General features: G+C 42.9%; 15 non-coding genes across 15 annotated transcripts; all 15 read left to right on the top strand.

Annotated features, from left to right (window-relative positions):
• Positions 1 to 2,789: 2,789 nt before the first annotated feature.
• TRNAC-GCA (transfer RNA cysteine (anticodon GCA)) lies at positions 2,790 to 2,861 on the top strand. The gene has a single exon. It is a non-coding gene; the product is annotated as a tRNA-Cys (tRNA).
• A 1,006-nt stretch (positions 2,862 to 3,867) lies between these two features.
• TRNAC-GCA (transfer RNA cysteine (anticodon GCA)) lies at positions 3,868 to 3,939 on the top strand. The gene has a single exon. It is a non-coding gene; the product is annotated as a tRNA-Cys (tRNA).
• A 997-nt stretch (positions 3,940 to 4,936) lies between these two features.
• TRNAC-GCA (transfer RNA cysteine (anticodon GCA)) lies at positions 4,937 to 5,008 on the top strand. The gene has a single exon. It is a non-coding gene; the product is annotated as a tRNA-Cys (tRNA).
• Positions 5,009 to 6,016: 1,008 nt separating this feature from the next.
• On the top strand, positions 6,017 to 6,088 carry TRNAC-GCA (transfer RNA cysteine (anticodon GCA)). The gene has a single exon. It is a non-coding gene; the product is annotated as a tRNA-Cys (tRNA).
• Positions 6,089 to 7,085: 997 nt separating this feature from the next.
• Positions 7,086 to 7,157, top strand: TRNAC-GCA (transfer RNA cysteine (anticodon GCA)). Its single transcript has one exon. It is a non-coding gene; the product is annotated as a tRNA-Cys (tRNA).
• Positions 7,158 to 8,165: 1,008 nt separating this feature from the next.
• On the top strand, positions 8,166 to 8,237 carry TRNAC-GCA (transfer RNA cysteine (anticodon GCA)). The gene has a single exon. It is a non-coding gene; the product is annotated as a tRNA-Cys (tRNA).
• Positions 8,238 to 10,314: 2,077 nt separating this feature from the next.
• TRNAC-GCA (transfer RNA cysteine (anticodon GCA)) lies at positions 10,315 to 10,386 on the top strand. Its single transcript has one exon. It is a non-coding gene; the product is annotated as a tRNA-Cys (tRNA).
• A 997-nt stretch (positions 10,387 to 11,383) lies between these two features.
• On the top strand, positions 11,384 to 11,455 carry TRNAC-GCA (transfer RNA cysteine (anticodon GCA)). The gene has a single exon. It is a non-coding gene; the product is annotated as a tRNA-Cys (tRNA).
• A 1,008-nt stretch (positions 11,456 to 12,463) lies between these two features.
• Positions 12,464 to 12,535, top strand: TRNAC-GCA (transfer RNA cysteine (anticodon GCA)). Its single transcript has one exon. It is a non-coding gene; the product is annotated as a tRNA-Cys (tRNA).
• Positions 12,536 to 13,532: 997 nt separating this feature from the next.
• TRNAC-GCA (transfer RNA cysteine (anticodon GCA)) lies at positions 13,533 to 13,604 on the top strand. The gene has a single exon. It is a non-coding gene; the product is annotated as a tRNA-Cys (tRNA).
• A 2,077-nt stretch (positions 13,605 to 15,681) lies between these two features.
• TRNAC-GCA (transfer RNA cysteine (anticodon GCA)) lies at positions 15,682 to 15,753 on the top strand. The gene has a single exon. It is a non-coding gene; the product is annotated as a tRNA-Cys (tRNA).
• Positions 15,754 to 16,761: 1,008 nt separating this feature from the next.
• Positions 16,762 to 16,833, top strand: TRNAC-GCA (transfer RNA cysteine (anticodon GCA)). The gene has a single exon. It is a non-coding gene; the product is annotated as a tRNA-Cys (tRNA).
• A 996-nt stretch (positions 16,834 to 17,829) lies between these two features.
• TRNAC-GCA (transfer RNA cysteine (anticodon GCA)) lies at positions 17,830 to 17,901 on the top strand. Its single transcript has one exon. It is a non-coding gene; the product is annotated as a tRNA-Cys (tRNA).
• A 1,007-nt stretch (positions 17,902 to 18,908) lies between these two features.
• On the top strand, positions 18,909 to 18,980 carry TRNAC-GCA (transfer RNA cysteine (anticodon GCA)). Its single transcript has one exon. It is a non-coding gene; the product is annotated as a tRNA-Cys (tRNA).
• A 997-nt stretch (positions 18,981 to 19,977) lies between these two features.
• TRNAC-GCA (transfer RNA cysteine (anticodon GCA)) lies at positions 19,978 to 20,049 on the top strand. The gene has a single exon. It is a non-coding gene; the product is annotated as a tRNA-Cys (tRNA).
• The last annotated feature ends 4,060 nt before the right edge of the window (positions 20,050 to 24,109 follow it).

The raw sequence follows: 24,109 nt of genomic DNA, 5'->3' as shown, positions 1-24,109 counted from the left end.
TCCACCAGGCCCAGTGTGTCTAAGAGGCCGGACAGCCACGCCTGTGCCCGGGGGAGGTCCCTAGGGGGGTGACGATCCATAGACCCAGAAACTACCGCATTGAAGTCCCCCCAACCACCAGCAGGCCACCCGGGAGGTCCAAGAGGAGGCGCCCCAGGTCCGCAAATGTAGTAGCTTGTAACCCAGGCGGGACGTACACTGACATGAAAACAATCACTCTACCCTCCATTCGACCCACCAGGACAGTGTAGCGTCCCCTCTCGTCATGGCGCACCTCATCAATCTCCAGCGGGAGCGAGTTCTTGATCATGATACCCACCCCCCGCGACCCCGAAGTGAAGCCCGAGTGGGCCACCAAACGATAGCCTCGCCGATTCATGGCATGGAAGGAGTTACCTATAAGGTGTGTCTCCTGCAAAAAGACAACATCTGGCGATATGCGTTTCAGGAACTGCAGGACCACACCACGCTTAATCCGGTCCCCCAGGCCGTTAACATTCCAGGACAACACAGCCAAGTCCCTACCCCCCATCATACATAGTAGCAATCAGTCGTCCCCCACAGAGCATTTCGAGTACAGCTATACAGTAAAGGGTTTGCCTTGCGGTGCGAACAAACAACACACCCCCCCACCCCCCCATCCCAACAGAACTCCCCCCTCCCTGCACCCCTGCATGAGCCCAGTCAGCCCCCCCAAAGTGCAGTGTGCCTGTCGCCCCATAGAGAAAGACTAACTAGTACCCCAGAGGAGGAGGGAAGCCCCCAACAGACCCCGTACGACCTCCATAGGAGGGGAACATACACGATCGAAAAATGGTAAGGAAATATTGTCCCGAGCGGGGCCTATTATTCACCCCTTAATTCTGATCCGGCAGGCCCTCTCCACCGCCCGCACCCCCCCCACCCCCCCGGCCCCGATCATCAGGCAGAGTGTCCAACCAGTCCCCAGCCGCCTCGGGGCGATCAAAGAAGTGCGTGCGACCTTCCACCTCCACCCTTAGCTTAGCTGGAAAAAGCATTGAGTACTTTAGGTTCAGGTCCCGCAGGCGACGTTTAACACCGAGAAAACTCAGTCTCTGCTTTTGGACCGTCGGAGTAAAGTCTGGGTAGAAACGCACATCCATGTTGTCAAGCTTGACCGGTCCCTGTTGCCTGGAGGTCTGCAGGATAGCGTCCCTGTCCCGAAAGTTAAAAACCCGGGCAATGATAGGCCGCGGCGGGGCACCGGTCTTCGGCCTGCCACCAGGGACCCGGTGAGCACGCTCCACCGCAAAAAGCTTACTCAGGCCCCGGGGCTGCAGATGGGTGAGGATTAGATCTTCCACAAAAAGGTCGGCGGCCTCCGCCTCTCGTCCCTCCGGCACCCCCACAATCCGAACATTATTCCTCCTGGCCCGACCCTCGGAATCCTCCAGTCGCCGGTCCATCAGGGCGCTCGCCTGGCCAAGCCGGCGCACCTCCTTTTGGAGGGCCGCCACATCTGTCTCGAGGCCCGTTGTGGTGTGGGTCAGGGAATCGACCCGGTCATTCGTCTTAGACAGGTCTGCCCGCACCAGGCTCACATCCACAAGAACCGAGTCTATTTTTTGCGCTAGGGTGTCGAAGCGCTGGTCCACCGAGGCCTTCATCTCCGCGATGGCGCCCATGACGTCCCGGAGGGTCAGGTCCACCGGCTGGGCAGGCGCCTCCGTCAGGCCCGCCGGGGACGTGCGCGATGTCTCCGGAGATCCCTTCTGGAGAGTGTAGCGGTCCATACTGTTGGATTGGTGCGCCGGGCCACGGCGGGTTGTCTTCACCTTCGCCCGGTCGCCATCTTGTTTGGTGGACATGCTTGCTCTCCCACCGTCGTGCCAATCTCCTCAAGAGGGCCGATAGACCCGTTCACTGGGTCCGGGGGGGGGAGGGCGGCCACCGCACCGCAGGACGATCCACAGCTGGCGGGTCAGCCGGGCACCTGGACAAGACCACACCGCCGCACCCCGCTTCGCAACCCTACCTCGCTGGAGGCGAGGAGGGCGCAAAAGTGAAAGTGAAAGCGCGGGGTACGCGAGCCGCCCAGCCGTGCCCGCCGCTGTTGTTCACTTTGTCCCCGGATCGCCCCACTACTCCAATCCGGGGGGCCGGCGCGGGGAAGGCCGCAACCGTCGATCGGCGCTCCCGCCGGTGCTCGGGGTCCGATTCGAACACGGAAAACGGGTAGCGCCTCAGCTCGGGTTCACCGACACAGTCCCCTCAAAAAAAACAGGATATAGCCAGGATTAATTCAGGAGGTCGCGGAGGTCCTCGGGAGCCTTGCACCTACGCGGCCATCTTGGTTGCGCGCTAGGCTCCTCCCCATGGCCTTTTCTGATATATTAAATTGATGGTACTTGAAAGGGACGTTTGGGTGTACCTTCCAAATACCAAATTGCAGTGGTATGTAGAAATGTTTTTCGTCCATCATTTGGCCCAAAACAATCATACTTCACCACCATCTCGGTGATTGTGGTAACCAATCCGCGAAAGGATAAGGCGTCCCGTAAAAACCTCTTCCCCTTTGAGAACGTTTCAAAACAAGCATTTTATGTACAGGCATTGGTCCTATGGACCACTGCCTGTTCAAATAAAATAACAATGAAACATATAAATATTTTTTTTAAACGATCCCGTTTTCCTTCAATAAATAATATTAAGAACTACTTCTCCTGTTCCACAGTTTCAAGCTTGTACTTTCCGGCCCAACTGAGCATGATGCTCACACTCTTTCATGAGGTACTGATATATTTTCATTCCGACTCTCACAAACAGGTGGGGATATAGCTCAGTGGTAGAGCATTTGACTGCAGATCAAGAGGTCCCTGGTTCAAATCCAGGTGTCCCCTTGGCATGTTTTGGTTCTTGTGTTTGTAGCTGGGACTTTTCATAAAACCCCTTTGGATCATCATTGACAGTCAGTGTTCGCTTGGATCTTACACTTTAACAGCATTACAATGTCACTGCTCAAAACCTGAGAGTAAATGCATTTTTATACAGGGCTCGGTATTGCGTATGGGAAATGTCTGAAAAGGCATTGATTTATTTTGGAATCTGGCTCTTCCTTTCACAGCACCAAACAAAGGGAATGGACTATGAAAGCAATTGGCAACTTTGTTTTACAGTTTAGTGCTTCCTTCAATCGCACTACAGAAATTGCATAGAAAAGTGGGCAGCAATGCAGTCAATCTATTCCTCATTTAACCTGTGTCCTCAGTCTTACATGTATTCCACCTCTTCTCTGTGCATACAAAGTATGTGTTTGTTTGAAGCACTTCATTTTTGTGCAATGCATAATCTATTTACTTTCTACTAAAATACGCTGCCCACGTACAAGATGTATGAACCCTAGTTGCAGGTGCAAGCAGGCTGGTCTGAGAAACCAGGCCATTTGCGAACACAAAATAGCTTTTTCTGATGTATTAAATCGAAGGTACATGAAAGGGGTGTTTGGTTGTACCTTCAAATACCAAATTGTAGTGGTATGCAGAAATGTTTTTTCACCGTAATTTGGCCCAAAACAATCATACTTCACCACCATATCAATGATTGTGGTAATCAATCCACAAAGATAATTAGTCTCGTAAAAACCTCTTCCCCTTTGAGAATGTTTCAAAACAAACATTTTAATTACAGATATTGGTCCTATGGACCACTGCCTATTCAAATAAAATAACAATTAAACATATACATTTTGTTTTTTAAATGATCCTGTTTTCCTTTAATTAATAATATTAAGAACTACTTCTCCTTTTCCACAGTTTCAAGCTCGTACTTTGTGGCCCAACTGAGCTTGAGCCTCTCACTCTTTCATGATGTACTGATATATTGTCATTCTGATCTGTGAAAACAGTTGGGGATATAGCTCAGTGGTAGAGCATTTGACTGCAGATCAAGAGGTCCCTGGTTCAAATCCGGGTGTCCCCTAAACCTATTTTGGTTTTGGTGTTTGTAGCTGGGATCTTTCATAAAGTCCCTATGGATCACCATTGACAGAGTCAGTGTTCAGTTGGATCTTATACTTTATTAGCATTACAGTGTCACTGCTCAAAACCTGGGAATAAATGCATTTTTACACAGGGCGTGGGAACTTTCTGAAACATCATTGATTTATTTTGGAATCCGGCTCTTCCTTTCACAGCTTCAAGCAAAGAGAATCACTATGAAAACAATTGAAAACTTTGTTATACAGTTTGGTGCTTCCTTGTAGCGCACTAAAGAAATGGCATAGTATACTCGGCAGCGCTGCAGTCAATCTATTTCTCACTTAACCTGTGTCCTCAGTCTTACATATATTCCTCCTCTCCTCTGTGCATACAAAATATGTGTTTGTTTAAAGCACTTCATTCTTGTGCAACGTAGAAACTATTTAATTTCTCCTTAAAACCTCTGCCTACGTGCAAAATGTATGAACCCTCGTTGCAGATGAAAAAAGGCTGGCTCGAAGACTCAGGCCATTTTCGAACACAAAATGGCCTTTTCTGATATATTAAATTGATGGTACTTGAAAGGGACGTTTGGGTGTACCTTCCAAATACCAAATTGCAGTGGTATGTAGAAATATTTTTCGTCCCTCATTTGGCCCAAAACAATCATACTTCACCACCATCTCGGTGATTGTGGTAACCAATCCGCGAAAGGATAAGGCGTTCCGTAAAAACCTCTTCCCCTTTGAGAATGTTTCAAAACAAGCATTTTATGTACAGGCATTGGTCCTATGGACCACTGCCTGTTCAAATAAAATAACAATGAAACATATAAATATTTTTTTTAAACGATCCCGTTTTCCTTCAATAAATAATATTAAGAACTACTTCTCCTGTTCCACAGTTTCAAGCTTGTACTTTCCGGCCCAACTGAGCATGATGCTCACACTCTTTCATGAGGTACTGATATATTTTCATTCCGACTCTCACAAACAGGTGGGGATATAGCTCAGTGGTAGAGCATTTGACTGCAGATCAAGTGGTCCCTGGTTCAAATCCAGGTGTCCCCTTGGCATGTTTTGGTTCTTGTGTTTGTAGCTGGGACTTTTCATAAAACCCCTTTGGATCATCATTGACAGAGTCAGTGTTCGCTTGGATCTTACACTTTAACAGCATTACAATGTCACTGCTCAAAACCTGAGAGTAAATGCATTTTTATACAGGGCTCGGTATTCCGTATGGGAAATGTCTGAAAAAGCATTGATTTATTTTGGAATCTGGCTCTTCCTTTCACAGCACCAAACAAAGGGAATGGACTATGAAAGCAATTGGCAACTTTGTTTTACAGTTTAGTGCTTCCTTCAATCGCACTACAGAAATTGCATAGAAAAGTGGGCAGCAATGCAGTCAATCTATTCCTCATTTAACCTGTGTCCTCAGTCTTACATGTATTCCACCTCTTCTCTGTGCATACAAAGTATGTGTTTGTTTGAAGCACTTCATTTTTGTGCAATGCATAATCTATTTACTTTCTACTAAAATACGCTGCCCACGTACAAGATGTACGAACCCTAGTTGCAGGTGCAAGCAGGCTGGTCTGAGAAACCAGGCCATTTGCGAACACAAAATAGCTTTTTCTGATGTATTAAATCGAAGGTACATGAAAGGGGTGTTTGGTTGTACCTTCAAATAGCAAATTGTAGTGGTATGCAGAAATGTTTTTTCACCGTAATTTGGCACAAAACAATCATACTTCACCACCATATCAGTGATTGTGGTAATCAATCCACAAAGATAAGTAGTCTCGTAAAAACCTCTTCCCCTTTGAGAATGTTTCAAAACAAACATTTTAATTAGAGATATTGGTCCTATGGACCACTGCCTATTCAAATAAAATAACAATTAAACATATACATTTTGTTTTTTAAATGATCCTGTTTTCCTTTAATTAATAATATTAAGAACTACTTCTCCTTTTCCACAGTTTCAAGCTCGTACTTTGTGGCCCAACTGAGCTTGAGCCTCTCACTCTTTCATGATGTACTGATATATTGTCATTCTGATCTTTGAAAACAGTTGGGGATATAGCTCAGTGGTAGAGCATTTGACTGCAGATCAAGAGGTCCCTGGTTCAAGTCCGGGTGTCCCCTAAACCTATTTTGGTTTTGGTGTTTGTAGCTGGGATCTTTCATAAAGTCCCTATGGATCACCATTGACAGAGTCAGTGTTCAGTTGGATCTTATACTTTATTAGCATTACAGTGTCACTGCTCAAAACCTGGGAATAACTGCATTTTTACACAGGGCGTGGGAACTTTCTGAAACATCATTGATTTATTTTGGAATCCGGCTCTTCCTTTCACAGCTTCAAGCAAAGAGAATCACTATGGAAACAATTGAAAACTTTGTTATACAGTTTGGTGCTTCCTTGTAGCGCACTAAAGAAATGGCATAGTATACTCGGCAGCGCTGCAGTCAATCTATTTCTCATTTAACCTGTGTCCTCAGTCTTACATATATTCCTCCTCTCCTCTGTGCATACAAAATATGTGTTTGTTTAAAGCACTTCATTCTTGTGCAACGTAGAAACTATTTAATTTCTCCTTAAAACCTCTGCCTACGTGCAAAATGTATGAACCCTCGTTGCAGATGAAAAAAGGCTGGCTCGAAGACTCAGGCCATTTTCGAACACAAAATGGCCTTTTCTGATATATTAAATTGATGGTACTTGAAAGGGACGTTTGGGTGTACCTTCCAAATACCAAATTGCAGTGGTATGTAGAAATGTTTTTCGTCCATCATTTGGCCCAAAACAATCATACTTCACCACCATCTCGGTGATTGTGGTAACCAATCCGCGAAAGGATAAGGCGTCCCGTAAAAACCTCTTCCCCTTTGAGAATGTTTCAAAACAAGCATTTTATGTACAGGCATTGGTCCTATGGACCACTGCCTGTTCAAATAAAATAACAATGAAACGTATAAATATTTTTTTTAAACGATCCCGTTTTCCTTCAATAAATAATATTAAGAACTACTTCTCCTGTTCCACAGTTTCAAGCTTGTACTTTCCGGCCCAATTGAGCATGATGCTCACACTCTTTCATGAGGTACTGATATATTTTCATTCCGACTCTCACAAACAGGTGGGGATATAGCTCAGTGGTAGAGCATTTGACTGCAGATCAAGAGGTCCCTGGTTCAAATCCAGGTGTCCCCTTGGCCTGTTTTGGTTCTTGTGTTTGTAGCTGGGACTTTTCATAAAACCCCTTTGGATCATCATTGACAGAGTCAGTGTTCGCTTGGATCTTACACTTTAACAGCATTACAATGTCACTGCTCAAAACCAGAGAGTAAATGCATTTTTATACAGGGCTCGGTATTCCGTATGGGAAATGTCTGAAAAAGCATTGATTTATTTTGGAATCTGGCTCTTCCTTTCACAGCACCAAACAAAGGGAATGGACTATGAAAGCAATTGGCAACTTTGTTTTACAGTTTAGTGCTTCCTTCAATCGCACTACAGAAATTGCATAGAAAAGTGGGCAGCAATGCAGTCAATCTATTCCTCATTTAACCTGTGTCCTCAGTCTTACATGTATTCCACCTCTTCTCTGTGCATACAAAGTATGTGTTTGTTTGAAGCACTTCATTTTTGTGCAATGCATAATCTATTTACTTTCTACTAAAATACGCTGCCCACGTACAAGATGTACGAACCCTAGTTGCAGGTGCAAGCAGGCTGGTCTGAGAAACCAGGCCATTTGCGAACACAAAATAGCTTTTTCTGATGTATTAAATCGAAGGTACATGAAAGGGGTGTTTGGTTGTACCTTCAAATACCAAATTGTAGTGGTATGCAGAAATGTTTTTTCACCGTAATTTGGCCCAAAACAATCATACTTCACCACCATATCAGTGATTGTGGTAATCAATCCACAAAGATAAGTAGTCTCGTAAAAACCTCTTCCCCTTTGAGAATGTTTCAAAACAAACATTTTAATTACAGATATTGGTCCTATGGACCACTGCCTATTCAAATAAAGTAACAATTAAACATATACATTTTGTTTTTTAAATGATCCTGTTTTCCTTTAATTAATAATATTAAGAACTACTTCTCCTTTTCCACAGTTTCAAGCTCGTACTTTGTGGCCCAACTGAGCTTGAGCCTCTCACTCTTTCATGATGTACTGATATATTGTCATTCTGATCTTTGAAAACAGTTGGGGATATAGCTCAGTGGTAGAGCATTTGACTGCAGATCAAGAGGTCCCTGGTTCAAATCCGGGTGTCCCCTAAACCTATTTTGGTTTTGGTGTTTGTAGCTGGGATCTTTCATAAAGTCCCTATGGATCACCATTGACAGAGTCAGTGTTCAGTTGGATCTTATACTTTATTAGCATTACAGTGTCACTGCTCAAAACCTGGGAATAAATGCATTTTTACACAGGGCGTGGGAACTTTCTGAAACATCATTTATTTATTTTGGAATCCGGCTCTTCCATTCACAGCTTCAAGCAAAGAGAATCACTATGAAAACAATTGAAAACTTTGTTATACAGTTTGGTGCTTCCTTGTAGCGCACTAAAGAAATGGCATAGTATACTCGGCAGCGCTGCAGTCAATCTATTTCTCATTTAACCTGTGTCCTCAGTCTTACATATATTCCTCCTCTCCTCTGTGCATACAAAATATGTGTTTGTTTAAAGCACTTCATTCTTGTGCAACGTAGAAACTATTTAATTTCTCCTTAAAACCTCTGCCTACGTGCAAAATGTATGAACCCTCGTTGCAGATGAAAAAAGGCTGGCTCGAAGACTCAGGCCATTTTCGAACACAAAATGGCCTTTTCTGATATATTAAATTGATGGTACTTGAAAGGGACGTTTGGGTGTACCTTCCAAATACCAAATTGCAGTGGTATGTAGAAATGTTTTTCGTCCATCATTTGGCCCAAAACAATCATACTTCACCACCATCTCGGTGATTGTGGTAACCAATCCGCGAAAGGATAAGGCGTCCCGTAAAAACCTCTTCCCCTTTGAGAATGTTTCAAAACAAGCATTTTATGTACAGGCATTGGTCCTATGGACCACTGCCTGTTCAAATAAAATAACAATGAAACATATAAATATTTTTTTTAAACGATCCCGTTTTCCTTCAATAAATAATATTAAGAACTACTTCTCGTGTTCCACAGTTTCAAGCTTGTACTTTCCGGCCCAACTGAGCATGATGCTCACACTCTTTCATGAGGTACTGATATATTTTCATTCCGACTCTCACAAACAGGTGGGGATATAGCTCAGTGGTAGAGCATTTGACTGCAGATCAAGAGGTCCCTGGTTCAAATCCATGTGTCCCCTTGGCCTGTTTTGGTTCTTGTGTTTGTAGCTGGGACTTTTCATAAAACCCCTTTGGATCATCATTGACAGAGTCAGTGTTCGCTTGGATCTTACACTTTAATAGCATTACAATGTCACTGCTCAAAACCTGAGAGTAAATGCATTTTTATACAGGGCTCGGTATTTCGTATGGGAAATGTCTGAAAAAGCATTGATTTATTTTGGAATCTGGCTCTTCCTTTCACAGCACCAAACAAAGGGAATGGACTATGAAAGCAAATGACAACTTTGTTTTACAGTTTGGTGCTTCCTTCGATCGCACTACAGAAATTGCATAGAAAAGTGGGCAGAAATGCAGTCAATCTATTCCTCATTTAACCTGTGTCCTCAGTCTTACATGTATTCCACCTCTTCTCTGTGCATACAAAGTATGTGTTTGTTTGAAGCACTTCATTTTTGTGAAATGCATAATCTATTTACTTTCTACTAAAAAACGCTGCCCACGTACAAGATGTATGAACCCTAGTTGCAGGTGCAAGCAGGCTGGTCTGAGAAACCAGGCCATTTGCGAACACAAAATTGCTTTTTCTGATGTATTAAATCGAAGGTACATGAAATGGGTGTTTGGTTGTACCTTCAAATACCAAATTGTAGTGGTATGTAGAAATGTTTTTTCACCGTAATTTGGCCCAAAACAATCATACTTCACCACCATATCAGTGATTGTGGTAATCATTCCACAAAGATAAGTAGTCTCGTAAAAACCTGTTCCTCTTTGAGAACGTTTCAAAACAAACATTTTAATTACAGATATTGGTCCTATGGACCACTGCCTATTCAAATAAAATAACAATTAAACATATACATTTTGTTTTTTAAATGATCCTGTTTTCCTTTAATTAATAATATTAAGAACTACTTCTCCTTTTCCACAGTTTCAAGCTCGTACTTTGTGGCCCAACTGAGCTTGAGCCTCTCACTCTTTCATGATGTACTGTTATATTGTCATTCTGATCTTTGAAAACAGTTGGGGATATAGCTCAGTGGTAGAGCATTTGACTGCAGATCAAGAGGTCCCTGGTTCAAATCCGGGTGTCCCCTAAACCTATTTTGGTTCTGGTGTTTGTAGCTAGGATCTTTCATAAAGTCCCTTTGGATCACCATTGACAGAGTCAGTGTTCAGTTGGATCTTATACTTTATTAGCATTACAGTGTCACTGCTCAAAACCTGGGAATAAATGCATTTTTACACAGGGCGTGGGAACTTTCTGAAACATCATTGATTTATTTTGGAATCCGGCTCTTCCTTTCACAGCTTCAAACAAAGAGAATGACTATGAAAACAATTGAAAACTTTGTTATACAGTTTGGTGCTTCCTTGTAGCGCACTAAAGAAATGGCATAGTATACTCGGCAGCGCTGCAGTCAATCTATTTCTCATTTAACATGAATCCTCAGTCTTACATATATTCCTCCTCTCCTCTGTGCATACAAAATATGTGTTTGTTTAAAGCACTTCATTCTTGTGCAACGTAGAAACTATTTAATTTCTCCTTAAAACCTCTGCCTACGTGCAAAATGTATGAACCCTCGTTGCAGATGAAAAAAGGCTGGCTCGAAGACTCAGGTCATTTTCGAACACAAAATGGCCTTTTCTGATATATTAAATTGATGGCACTTGAAAGGGACGTTTGGGTGTACCTTCCAAATACCAAATTGCAGTGGTATGTAGAAATGTTTTTGGTCCATCATTTGGCCCAAAACAATCATACTTCACCACCATCTCGGTGATTGTGGTAACCAATCCGCGAAAGGATAAGGCGTCCCGTAAAAACCTCTTCCCCTTTGAGAATGTTTCAAAACAAGCATTTTATGTACAGGCATTGGTCCTATGGACCACTGCCTGTTCAAATAAAATAACAATGAAACATATAAATATTTTTTTTAAACGATCCCGTTTTCCTTCAATAAATAATATTAAGAACTACTTCTCCTGTTCCACACTTTCAAGCTTGTACTTTCCGGCCCAACTGAGCATGATGCTCACACTCTTTCATGAGGTACTGATATATTTTCATTCCGACTCTCACAAACAGGTGGGGATATAGCTCAGTGGTAGAGCATTTGACTGCAGATCAAGAGGTCCCTGGTTCAAATCCAGGTGTCCCCTTGGCCTGTTTTGGTTCTTGTGTTTGTAGCTGGGACTTTTCATAAAACCCCTTTGGATCATCATTGACAGAGTCAGTGTTCGCTTGGATCTTACATTTTAACAGCATTACAATGTCACTGCTCAAAACCTGAGAGTAAATGCATTTTCATACAGGGCTCGGTATTCCGTATGGGAAATGTCTGAAAAAGCATTGATTTATTTTGGAATCTGGCTCTTCCTTTCACAGCACCAAACAAAGGGAATGGACTATGAAAGCAATTGGCAACTTTGTTTTACAGTTTAGTGCTTCCTTCAATCGCACTACAGAAATTGCATAGAAAAGTGGGCAGCAATGCAGTCAATCTATTCCTCATTTAACCTGTGTCCTCAGTCTTACATGTATTCCACCTCTTCTCTGTGCATACAAAGTATGTGTTTGTTTGAAGCACTTCATTTTTGTGCAATGCATAATCTATTTACTTTCTACTAAAATACGCTGCCCACGTACAAGATGTACGAACCCTAGTTGCAGGTGCAAGCAGGCTGGTCTGAGAAACCAGGCCATTTGCGAACACAAAATAGCTTTTTCTGATGTATTAAATCGAAGGTACATGAAAGGGGTGTTTGGTTGTACCTTCAAATACCAAATTGTAGTGGTATGCAGAAATGTTTTTTCACCCTAATTTGGCCCAAAACAATCATACTTCACCACCATATCAGTGATTGTGGTAATCAATCCACAAAGATAAGTAGTCTCGTAAAAACCTCTTCCCCTTTGAGAATGTTTCAAAACAAACATTTTAATTAGAGATATTGGTCCTATGGACCACTGCCTATTCAAATAAAATAACAATTAAACATATACATTTTGTTTTTTAAATGATCCTGTTTTCCTTTAATTAATAATATTAAGAACTACTTCTCCTTTTCCACAGTTTCAAGCTCGTACTTTGTGGCCCAACTGAGCTTGAGCCTCTCACTCTTTCATGATGTACTGATATATTGTCATTCTGATCTTTGAAAACAGTTGGGGATATAGCTCAGTGGTAGAGCATTTGACTGCAGATCAAGAGGTCTCTGGTTCAAATCCGGGTGTCCCCTAAACCTATTTTGGTTTTGGTGTTTGTAGCTGGGATCTTTCATAAAGTCCCTATGGATCACCATTGACAGAGTCAGTGTTCAGTTGGATCTTATACTTTATTAGCATTACAGTGTCACTGCTCAAAACCTGGGAATAAATGCATTTTTACACAGGGCGTGGGAACTTTCTGAAACATCATTGATTTATTTTGGAATCCGGCTCTTCCTTTCACAGCTTCAAGCAAAGAGAATCACTATGAAAACAATTGAAAACTTTGTTATACAGTTTGGTGCTTCCTTGTAGCGCACTAAAGAAATGGCATAGTATACTCGGCAGCGCTGCAGTCAATCTATTTCTCATTTAACCTGTGTCCTCAGTCTTACATATATTCCTCCTCTCCTCTGTGCATACAAAATATGTGTTTGTTTAAAGCACTTCATTCTTGTGCAACGTAGAAACTATTTAATTTCTCCTTAAAACCTCTGCCTACGTGCAAAATGTATGAACCCTCGTTGCAGATGAAAAAAGGCTGGCTCGAAGACTCAGGCCATTTTCGAACACAAAATGGCCTTTTCTGATATATTAAATTGATGGTACTTGAAAGGGACGTTTGGGTGTACCTTCCAAATACCAAATTGCAGTGGTATGTAGAAATGTTTTTCGTCCATCATTTGGCCCAAAACAATCATACTTCACCACCATCTCGGTGATTGTGGTAACCAATCCGCGAAAGGATAAGGCGTCTCGTAAAAACCTCTTCCCCTTTGAGAATGTTTCAAAACAAGCATTTTATGTACAGGCATTGGTCCTATGGACCACTGCCTGTTCAAATAAAATAACAATGAAACATATAAATATTTTTTTTAAACGATCCCGTTTTCCTACAATAAATAATATTAAGAACTACTTCTCCTGTTCCACAGTTTCAAGCTTGTACTTTCCGGCCCAACTGAGCATGATGCTCACACTCTTTCATGAGGTACTGATATATTTTCATTCCGACTCTCACAAACAGGTGGGGATATAGCTCAGTGGTAGAGCATTTGACTGCAGATCAAGAGGTCCTTGGTTCAAATCCAGGTGTCCCCTTGGCCTGTTTTGGTTCTTGTGTTTGTAGCTGGGACTTTTCATAAAACCCCTTTGGATCATCATTGACAGAGTCAGTGTTCGCTTGGATCTTACACTTTAATAGCATTACAATGTCACTGCTCAAAACCTGAGAGTAAATGCATTTTTATACAGGGCTCGGTATTCCGTATGGGAAATGTCTGAAAAAGCATTGATTTATTTTGGAATCTGGCTCTTCCTTTCACAGCACCAAACAAAGGGAATGGACTATGAAAGCAATTGGCAACTTTGTTTTACAGTTTAGTGCTTCCTTCAATCGCACTACAGAAATTGCATAGAAAAGTGGGCAGCAATGCAGTCAATCTATTCCTCATTTAACCTGTGTCCTCAGTCTTACATGTATTCCACCTCTTCTCTGTGCATACAAAGTATGTGTTTGTTTGAAGCACTTCATTTTTGTGCAATGCATAATCTATTTACTTTCTACTAAAATACGCTGCCCACGTACAAGATGTACGAACCCTAGTTGCAGGTGCAAGCAGGCTGGTCTGAGAAACCAGGCCATTTGCGAACACAAAATAGCTTTTTCTGATGTATTAAATCGAAGGTACATGAAAGGGGTGTTTGGTTGTACCTTCAAATACCAAATTGTAGTGGTATGCAGAAATGTTTTTTCACCGTAATTTGGCCCAAAACAATCATACTTCACCACCATATCAGTGATTGTGGTAATCAATCCACAAAGATAAGTAGTCTCGTAAAAACCTCTTCCCCTTTGAGAGTGTTTCAAAACAAACATTTTAATTACAGATATTGGTCCTATGGACCACTGCCTATTCAAATAAAATAACAATTAAACATATACATTTTGTTTTTTAAATGATCCTGTTTTCCTTTAATTAATAATATTAAGAACTACTTCTCCTTTTCCACAGTTTCAAGCTCGTACTTTGTGGCCCAACTGAGCTTGAGCCTCTCACTCTTTCATGATGTACTGATATATTGTCATTCTGATCTTTGAAAACAGTTGGGGATATAGCTCAGTGGTAGAGCATTTGACTGCAGATCAAGAGGTCCCTGGTTCAAATCCGGGAGTCCCCTAAACCTATTTTGGTTTTGGTGTTTGTAGCTGGGATCTTTCATAAAGTCCCTATGGATCACCATTGACAGAGTCAGTGTTCAGTTGGATCTTATACTTTATTAGCATTACAGTGTCACTGCTCAAAACCTGGGAATAAATGCATTTTTACACAGGGCGTGGGAACTTTCTGAAACATCATTGATTTATTTTGGAATCCGGCTCTTCCTTTCACAGCTTCAAGCAAAGAGAATCACTATGAAAACAATTGAAAACTTTGTTATACAGTTTGGTGCTTCCTTGTAGCGCACTAAAGAAATGGCATAGTATACTCGGCAGCGCTGCAGTCAATCTATTTCTCATTTAACCTGTGTCCTCAGTCTTACATATATTCCTCCTCTCCTCTGTGCATACAAAATATGTGTTTGTTTAAAGCACTTCATTCTTGTGCAACGTAGAAACTATTTAATTTCTCCTTAAAACCTCTGCCTACGTGCAAAATGTATGAACCCTCGTTGCAGATGAAAAAAGGCTGGCTCGAAGACTCAGGCCATTTTCGAACACAAAATGGCCTTTTCTGATATATTAAATTGATGGTACTTGAAAGGGACGTTTGGGTGTACCTTCCAAATACCAAATTGCAGTGGTATGTAGAAATGTTTTTGGTCCATCATTTGGCCCAAAACAATCATACTTCACCACCATCTCGGTGATTGTGGTAACCAATCCGCGAAAGGATAAGGCGTCCTGTAAAAACCTCTTCCCCTATGAGAATGTTTCAAAACAAGCATTTTATGTACAGGCATTGGTCCTATGGACCACTGCCTGTTCAAATAAAATAACAATGAAACATATAAATATTTTTTTTAAACGATCCCGTTTTCCTTCAATAAATAATATTAAGAACTACTTCTCCTGTTCCACAGTTTCAAGCTTGTACTTTCCGGCCCAACTGAGCATGATGCTCACACTCTTTCATGAGGTACTGATATATTTTTATTCCGACTCTCACAAACAGGTGGGGATATAGCTCAGTGGTAGAGCATTTGACTGCAGATCAAGAGGTCCCTGGTTCAAATCCAGGTGTTCTCTTGGCCTGTTTTGGTTCTTGTGTTTGTAGCTGGGACTTTTCATAAAACCCCTTTGGATCATCATTGACAGAGTCAGTGTTCACTTGGATCTTACACTTTAATAGCATTACAATGTCACTGCTCAAAACCTGAGAGTAAATGCATTTTTATACAGGGCTCGGTATTTCGTATGGGAAATGTCTGAAAAAGCATTGATTTATTTTGGAATCTGGCTCTTCCTTTCACAGCACCAAACAAAGGGAATGGACTATGAAAGCAATTGACAACTTTGTTTTACAGTTTGGTGCTTCCTTCGATCGCACTACAGAAATTGCATAGAAAAGTGGGCAGAAATGCAGTCAATCTATTCCTCATTTAACCTGTGTCCTCAGTCTTACATGTATTCCACCTCTTCTCTGCGCATACAAAGTATGTGTTTGTTTGAAGCACTTCATTTTTGCGCAATGCATAATCTGTTTACTTTCTACTAAAAAACGCTGCCCACGTACAAGATGTATGAACCCTAGTTGCAGGTGCAAGCAGGCTGGTCTGAGAAACCAGGCCATTTGCGAACACAAAATTGCTTTTTCTGATGTTTTAAATCGAAGGTACATGAAATGGGTGTTTGGTTGTACCTTCAAATACCAAATTGTAGTGGTATGTAGAAATGTTTTTTCACCGTAATTTGGCCCAAAACAATCATACTTCACCACCATATCAGTGATTGTGGTAATCATTCCACAAAGATAAGTAGTCTCGTAAAAACCTGTTCCTCTTTGAGAATGTTTCAAAACAAACATTTTAATTACAGATATTGGTCCTATGGACCACTGCCTATTCAAATAAAATAACAATTAAACATATACATTTTGTTTTTTAAATGATCCTGTTTTCCTTTAATTAATAATATTAAGAACTACTTCTCCTTTTCCACAGTTTCAAGCTCGTACTTTGTGGCCCAACTGAGCTTGAGCCTCTCACTCTTTCATGATGTACTGTTATATTGTCATTCTGATATTTGAAAACAGTTGGGGATATAGCTCAGTGGTAGAGCATTTGACTGCAGATCAAGAGGTCCCTGGTTCAAATCCGGGTGCCCCTAAACCTATTTTGGTTCTGGTGTTTGTAGCTAGGATCTTTCATAAAGTCCCTTTGGATCACCATTGACAGAGTCAGTGTTCAGTTGGATCTTATACTTTATTAGCATTACAGTGTCACTGCTCAAAACCTGGGAATAAATGCATTTTTACACAGGGCGTGGGAACTTTCTGAAACATCATTGATTTATTTTGGAATCCGGCTCTTCCTTTCACAGCTTCAAACAAAGAGAATGACTATGAAAACAATTGAAAACTTTGTTATACAGTTTGGTGCTTCCTTGTAGCGCACTAAAGAAATGGCATAGTATACTCGGCAGCGCTGCAGTCAATCTATTTCTCATTTAACATGTGTCCTCAGTCTTACATATATTCCTCCTCTCCTCTGTGCATACAAAATATGTGTTTGTTTAAAGCACTTCATTCTTGTGCAACGTAGAAACTATTTAATTTCTCCTTAAAACCTCTGCCTACGTGCAAAATGTATGAACCCTCGTTGCAGATGAAAAAAGGCTGGCTCGAAGACTCAGGTCATTTTCGAACACAAAATGGCCTTTTCTGATATATTAAATTGATGGTACTTGAAAGGGACGTTTGGGTGTACCTTCCAAATACCAAATTGCAGTGGTATGTAGAAATGTTTTTGGTCCATCATTTGGCCCAAAACAATCATACTTCACCACCATCTCGGTGATTGTGGTAACCAATCCGCGAAAGGATAAGGCGTCCTGTAAAAACCTCTTCCCCTTTGAGAATGTTTCAAAACAAGCATTTTATGTACAGGCATTGGTCCTATGGACCACTGCCTGTTCAAATAAAATAACAATGAAACATATACATATTTTTTTTAAACGATCCCGTTTTCCTTCAATAAATAATATTAAGAACTACTTCTCCTGTTCCACAGTTTCAAGCTTGTACTTTCCGGCCCAACTGAGCATGATGCTCACACTCTTTCATGAGGTACTGATATATTTTCATTCCGACTCTCACAAACAGGTGGGGATATAGCTCAGTGGTAGAGCATTTGACTGCAGATCAAGAGGTCCCTGGTTCAAATCCAGGTGTCCCCTTGGCCTGTTTTGGTTCTTGTGTTTGTAGCTGGGACTTTTCATAAACCCCTTTGGATCATCATTGACAGAGTCAGTGTTCGCTTGGATCTTACACTTTAACAGCATTACAATGTCACTGCTCAAAACCTGAGAGTAAATGAATTTTTATACAGGGCTCGGTATTCCGTATGGGAAATGTCTGAAAAAGCATTGATTTATTTTGGAATCTGGCTCTTCCTTTCACAGCACCAAACAAAGGGAATGGACTATGAAAGCAATTGGCAACTTTGTTTTCCAGTTTAGTGCTTCCTTCAATCGCACTACAGAAATTGCATAGAAAAGTGGGCAGCAATGCAGTCAATCTATTCCTCATTTAACCTGTGTCCTCAGTCTTACATGTATTCCACCTCTTCTCTGTGCATACAAAGTATGTGTTTGTTTGAAGCACTTCATTTTTGTGCAATGCATAATCTATTTACTTTCTACTAAAATACGCTGCCCACGTACAAGATGTACGAACCCTAGTTGCAGGTGCAAGCAGGCTGGTCTGAGAAACCAGGCCATTTGCGAACACAAAATAGCTTTTTCTGATGTATTAAATCGAAGGTACATGAAAGGGGTGTTTGGTTGTACCTTCAAATACCAAATTGTAGTGGTATGCAGAAATGTTTTTTCACCGTAATTTGGCCCAAAACAATCATACTTCACCACCATATCAGTGATTGTGGTAATCAATCCACAAAGATAAGTAGTCTCGTAAAAACCTCTTCCCCTTTGAGAATGTTTCAAAACAAACATTTTAATTACAGATATTGGTCCTATGGACCACTGCCTATTCAAATAAAATAACAATTAAACATATACATTTTGTTTTTTAAATGATCCTGTTTTCCTTTAATTAATAATATTAAGAACTACTTCTCCTTTTCCACAGTTTCAAGATCGTACTTTGTGGCCCAACTGAGCTTGAGCCTCTCACTCTTTCATGATGTACTGATATATTGTCATTCTGATCTTTGAAAACAGTTGGGGATATAGCTCAGTGGTAGAGCATTTGACTGCAGATCAAGAGGTCCCTGGTTCAAATCTGGGTGTCCCCTAAACCTATTTTGGTTTTGTTGTTTGTAGCTGGGATCTTTCATAAAGTCCCTATGGATCACCATTGACAGAGTCAGTGTTCAGTTGGATCTTATACTTTATTAGCATTACAGTGTCACTGCTCAAAACCTGGGAATAAATGCATTTTTACACAGGGCGTGGGAACTTTCTGAAACATCATTGATTTATTTTGGAATCCGGCTCTTCATTTCACAGCTTCAAACAAAGAGAATGACTATGAAAACAATTGAAAACTTTGTTATACAGTTTGGTGCTTCCTTGTAGCGCACTAAAGAAATGGCATAGTATACTCGGCAGCGCTGCAGTCAATCTATTTCTCATTTAACCTGTGTCCTCAGTCTTACATATATTCCTCCTCTCCTCTGTGCATACAAAATATGTGTTTGTTTAAAGCACTTCATTCTTGTGCAACGTAGAAACTATTTAATTTCTCCTTAAAACCTCTGCCTACGTGCAAAATGTATGAACCCTCGTTGCAGATGAAAAAAGGCTGGCTCGAAGACTCAGGCCATTTTCGAACACAAAATGGCCTTTTCTGATATATTAAATTGATGGTACTTGAAAGGGACGTTTGGGTGTACCTTCCAAATACCAAATTGCAGTGGTATGTAGAAATGTTTTTGGTCCATCATTTGGCCCAAAACAATCATACTTCACCACCATCTCGGTGATTGTGGTAACCAATCCGCGAAAGGATAAGGCGTCCCGTAAAAACCTCTTCCCCTTTGAGAATGTTTCAAAACAAGCATTTTATGTACAGGCATTGGTCCTATGGACCACTGCCTGTTCAAATAAAATAACAATGAAACATATAAATATTTTTTTTAAACGATCCCGTTTTCCTTCAATAAATAATATTAAGAACTACTTCTCCTGTTCCACAGTTTCAAGCTTGTACTTTCCGGCCCAACTGAGCATGATGCTCACACTCTTTCATGAGGTACTGATATATTTTCATTCCGACTCTCACAAACAGGTGGGGATATAGCTCAGTGGTAGAGCATTTGACTGCAGATCAAGAGGTCCCTGGTTCAAATCCAGGTGTCCCCTTTGCCTGTTTTGGTTCTTGTGTTTGTAGCTGGGACTTTTCATAAAACCCCTTTGGATCATCATTGACAGAGTCAGTGTTCGCTTTGATCTTACACTTTAACAGCATTACAATGTCACTGCTCAAAACCTGAGAGTAAATGCATTTTTATACAGGGCTCGGTATTCCGTATGGGAAATGTCTGAAAAAGCATTGATTTATTTTGGAATCTGGCTATTCCTTTCACAGCACCAAACAAAGGGAATGGACTATGAAAGCAATTGGCAACTTTGTTTTACAGTTTAGTGCTTCCTTCAATCGCACTACAGAAATTGCATAGAAAAGTGGGCAGCAATGCAGTCAATCTATTCCTCATTTAACCTGTGTCCTCAGTCTTACATGTATTCCACCTCTTCTCTGTGCATACAAAGTATGTGTTTGTTTGAAGCACTTCATTTTTGTGCAATGCATAATTGTTAGATCTGGGGGTCTCTAGTTGGCAGGGTAGGTACCACTGTCCAAGTAGGGACCCTTGCTTCTAGTCAGGGAAAGGGGGATACACTGTTAAGATAACCCCTGCTCACCCTCTAGGTAGCTTGGCCTGAGCAGTCTAGGCTATCAAAGGCAATGTGTAAAGTATTTGTACCAACACTCACAGTAACACAGTGAAAACACCACAGATTTACTCCACACCAGTTTTAGAAAAATAATGTATCTTTACTAAAAACCTCACAAGACCAAATATTACAGACAAACCAACATATAATTCAAAAAGGTTACTTTAAGGATAGTTCAAGAGTTTGCAGAAAGTACTCCAGGATGTCAAAGTCAGTGTCCTGCACAATGCGGCTCTCAATGCACAAAATGCGACACTTTCGTGCCCAACAGTACCTGTGGTTGCGATAAGGTTCCCAAAAGCTATAACAAGGAAGATGGCAAAGGCGATGCGATGCTCCTGAGATCCTGGGGAGGCTTTGCAGCAGCCCTGCTTCACGCAGCAGAGGTGGATGCGCCGGCTCCGATCTGTAGGGGGAGGATGCGATACCTTTGGCTTTCGTTGCGTAGGTTTCTTAGGGGGAAGCTTCACGCACAGGTTCGATGCGACACTCTTCGATGTGGTGCGATGCGTGGCGCAGCGTTGCCTTCCGGCGCCGCAACTCTCGATGCGCCACGGAACGGGACTCTGCGTCGACGCACGCAGCGATTGGAGACTTTTCACGCACCGGCAGTGGTGCGGCCCGCAAACTGGTTCTGCGACAACCCTCGCAATGGCAGGAAGCTTCACGCTTCGGGACGATGCTCGACGCACTCGGCGATGCGGAGACCCTGCGTGTTGCGATGGTGCCGCGATGAAATTTTCCACGCACTCTCGTCTTGCGACACGCAATCGGATGATGCGCTGGGTACCAGTCACTCTTGTTCACGCTTCTGCTTCCCAGCTCCCTCAACACAGCAAAACGACCTCCTGAAGCCCCAAGACTGGGCAAGCACTCCAAGGCAGGTCAGAACTCTCTCAGCAGAGTTCCAGGGGAGCTGGTGGTGAAGTCCTTTTGTTCCTGGGACTTCTTAACAGGGAGCCAGCTCTTCTCAGGCCCTTGGAGATCAGAATCAAAAGAAGGGGACACAGCAAAGTCCTTCCCCTCTCCTTGGCAGCAAAGCAAAACAGCAAGCAGGCAGTCTTCTCCTCTTCAGTTTCTTCCAGCTTTCTCCTTGGCAGAGGTTTCTTCTTAGTTCCAAAGTGATCTAAAGTTTTAGGTGTCTGGGGTCCTCTTCTTATACCCCTCCAAGTCTTTGTCTCTCTTTGTTCCAGTGGGGGGATTCCCCTGCTCAAACCGGTTCCTGGGTGTGCTCTGCTCTGGAGCACCTGGTTCCTTTCAGAGTGAGGGGCAGGGTCGTTAGACGCTCAGCAGGAGGTGGAGCCTTCTTTGTGCCAGCAGAGGCAGAGTCCTCAGCCTGGCCAGCAGGGGGTGGAGCCAGCTTTGTGTTTGTCAGGGGCAGCCCTATTCAGACCCAGGGACTACTCCTCCCACCCATCGAAAGCAGATCTCCCTATTCACCCTGCTGCTGACTCATCCAGGCTCCTGGAGCCACCTAGCACATCACCTGACACCAGTCAGCCAACCAGCACACAGGCACCCAGGAAGGTTAAACAGGAGAATAGCTACTTTCTAAAAAGTGCTATTCTCACACAGTGAATTTAAAAACCATCTTGCTAAAAAGATGTATAATTAAATTCTGAACACAGAGATACCAAACTTGGATTTTCTATCTTGCCCTTATGGGAAGATAGGCATGTAAACAGCCTTCCCCATTCTATCCTATGGGCAAGATAGCCTCTCAGCAGTGTAAAACGAAAATGGCTGTAATTCACTACCAGGGCATGTTACACACCTCAGTACATGCCCTACCTTTCAGATACACTGCACCCAGCCCAGGGGGGTACCTAGGGCCACCATAGGGATGCCTGACATGTACAGAAAGGGAAGGATAAGGCCTGGTCAGTGGGTGCACTGGCCAGGTCGACATGGCAGTCCTGGACTGCACATAGGCACTGCAAGCAGGCCTAAGACATCATTTTAACGCTACTCCTGTGGGTGGCACAATCAGTGCTGCAGCCCACTAGTAGCATTTGAATCACCAGCCCTGGCACACGCGGTGCACTTTACTAGGGGCTAACAGGTGAAACAAATATCCCAATCATGGATAACCAATCAATACAACAATTTACCAAGGGAGCACTTGCACTTTGACACTGATCAGCAGTGGCAAAGTACCCAAAGCATCTAAACCAGCAAAATCGAAATCCAGCATAGCATCAAAAATACAGGAGGTAGAGGCAAAAAGTCAGGGGTAACCACGCCAAAGATGCCAGGTCTAACACGTGTCCCCTCCAGCTGAAAGTGGGGAGAACTACCCACCCTCTTGGGAGTTCTCATCGCTAAGGCGGAAAAACCTGGACAGACCATCAGCGTTGGCGTGTTCTGTACCGGGGCGGTGTTCCACCATAAAGTCCATCCCCTGTAGGGAAATGGACCACCTCAACAGCTTAGGATTCTCACCCCTCATCTGCATCAACCATCTGAGGGGCCTGTGGTCCGTCTGAACCCGGAAGTGAGTCCCAAACAAGTAGGGTCTCAGCTTCTTCAGCGCCCAGACCACAGCAAAAGCTTCCCTTTCAATCGCACTCCACCTCTGTTCCCTGGGAAGTAGCCTCCTGCTAATGAAAGCTACAGGTTGGTCCAAGTCCTCATCATTTAGTTGTGAGAGCACCGCTCCCACTCCATGCTCAGAAGCGTCTGTCTGCACTATGAATTCCTTGGAGAAGTCAGGCGCCTTGAGTACAGGTGCTGTACACATGGCCTCCTTCAGGGCATCAAAAGCTTCTTGGCAGGCACTGGTCCAAATCACTTTCTTCGGTAACTTCTTGGAAGTTAGTTCTGTCAAGGGAGCCACAATGGTGCCATACCCCTTGACAAAACGGCGATAGTACCCGGTGAGTCCTAAGAAGGCTCTCACCGCTGTCTGGGTTTTGGGGGGTTCCCAAGCCCGGATGGTATCTATCTTGGCTTGTAGGGGCGCCACCTGGCCGCTTCCTACCTGGTGTCCCAAATACACCACCGAACCCTGCCCTATCTGGCACTTACTGGCCTTGATAGTGAGGCCTGCACTATGCAGAGCCTTCAACACTGCGCAGAGGTGTTGCAAGTGTTCTTCCCAAGTGGAGCTGAACACAGCGATGTCATCCAGATATGCGGCGCTGAATTACTCCAGCCCGGACAGTACCTGGTTGACCAGTCTCTGGAATGTGGCAGGGGCGTTCTTCAACCCAAAGGGCATGACACGGAACTGGAAGTGCCCCTCTGGCGTTGAAAACGCAGACCTCTCCTTGGCCCCATCAGTTAAGGCAATCTGCCAGTACCCAGACGTTAAATCAAACGTACTGAGGTAGTTGGCAGCTCCCAACCGATCCACGAGCTCATCAGCTCTGGGGATGGGGTTTGCGTCAGTCTTCGTGACCGCATTGAGCCCACGGTAGTCCACACAAAACCTAAGTTCTGGAGTGGCACCTGGCGCAGCAGCTTT

The sequence above is a fragment of the Triturus cristatus genome, chromosome 4_1 (assembly GCF_964204655.1).
Source record: "Triturus cristatus chromosome 4_1, aTriCri1.1, whole genome shotgun sequence".
Lineage (NCBI taxonomy): Eukaryota > Metazoa > Chordata > Amphibia > Caudata > Salamandridae > Triturus > Triturus cristatus.
The sequence above is the reverse complement of the archived record's forward strand: the minus strand, read 5'-3'. Positions and strand labels throughout refer to the sequence as shown.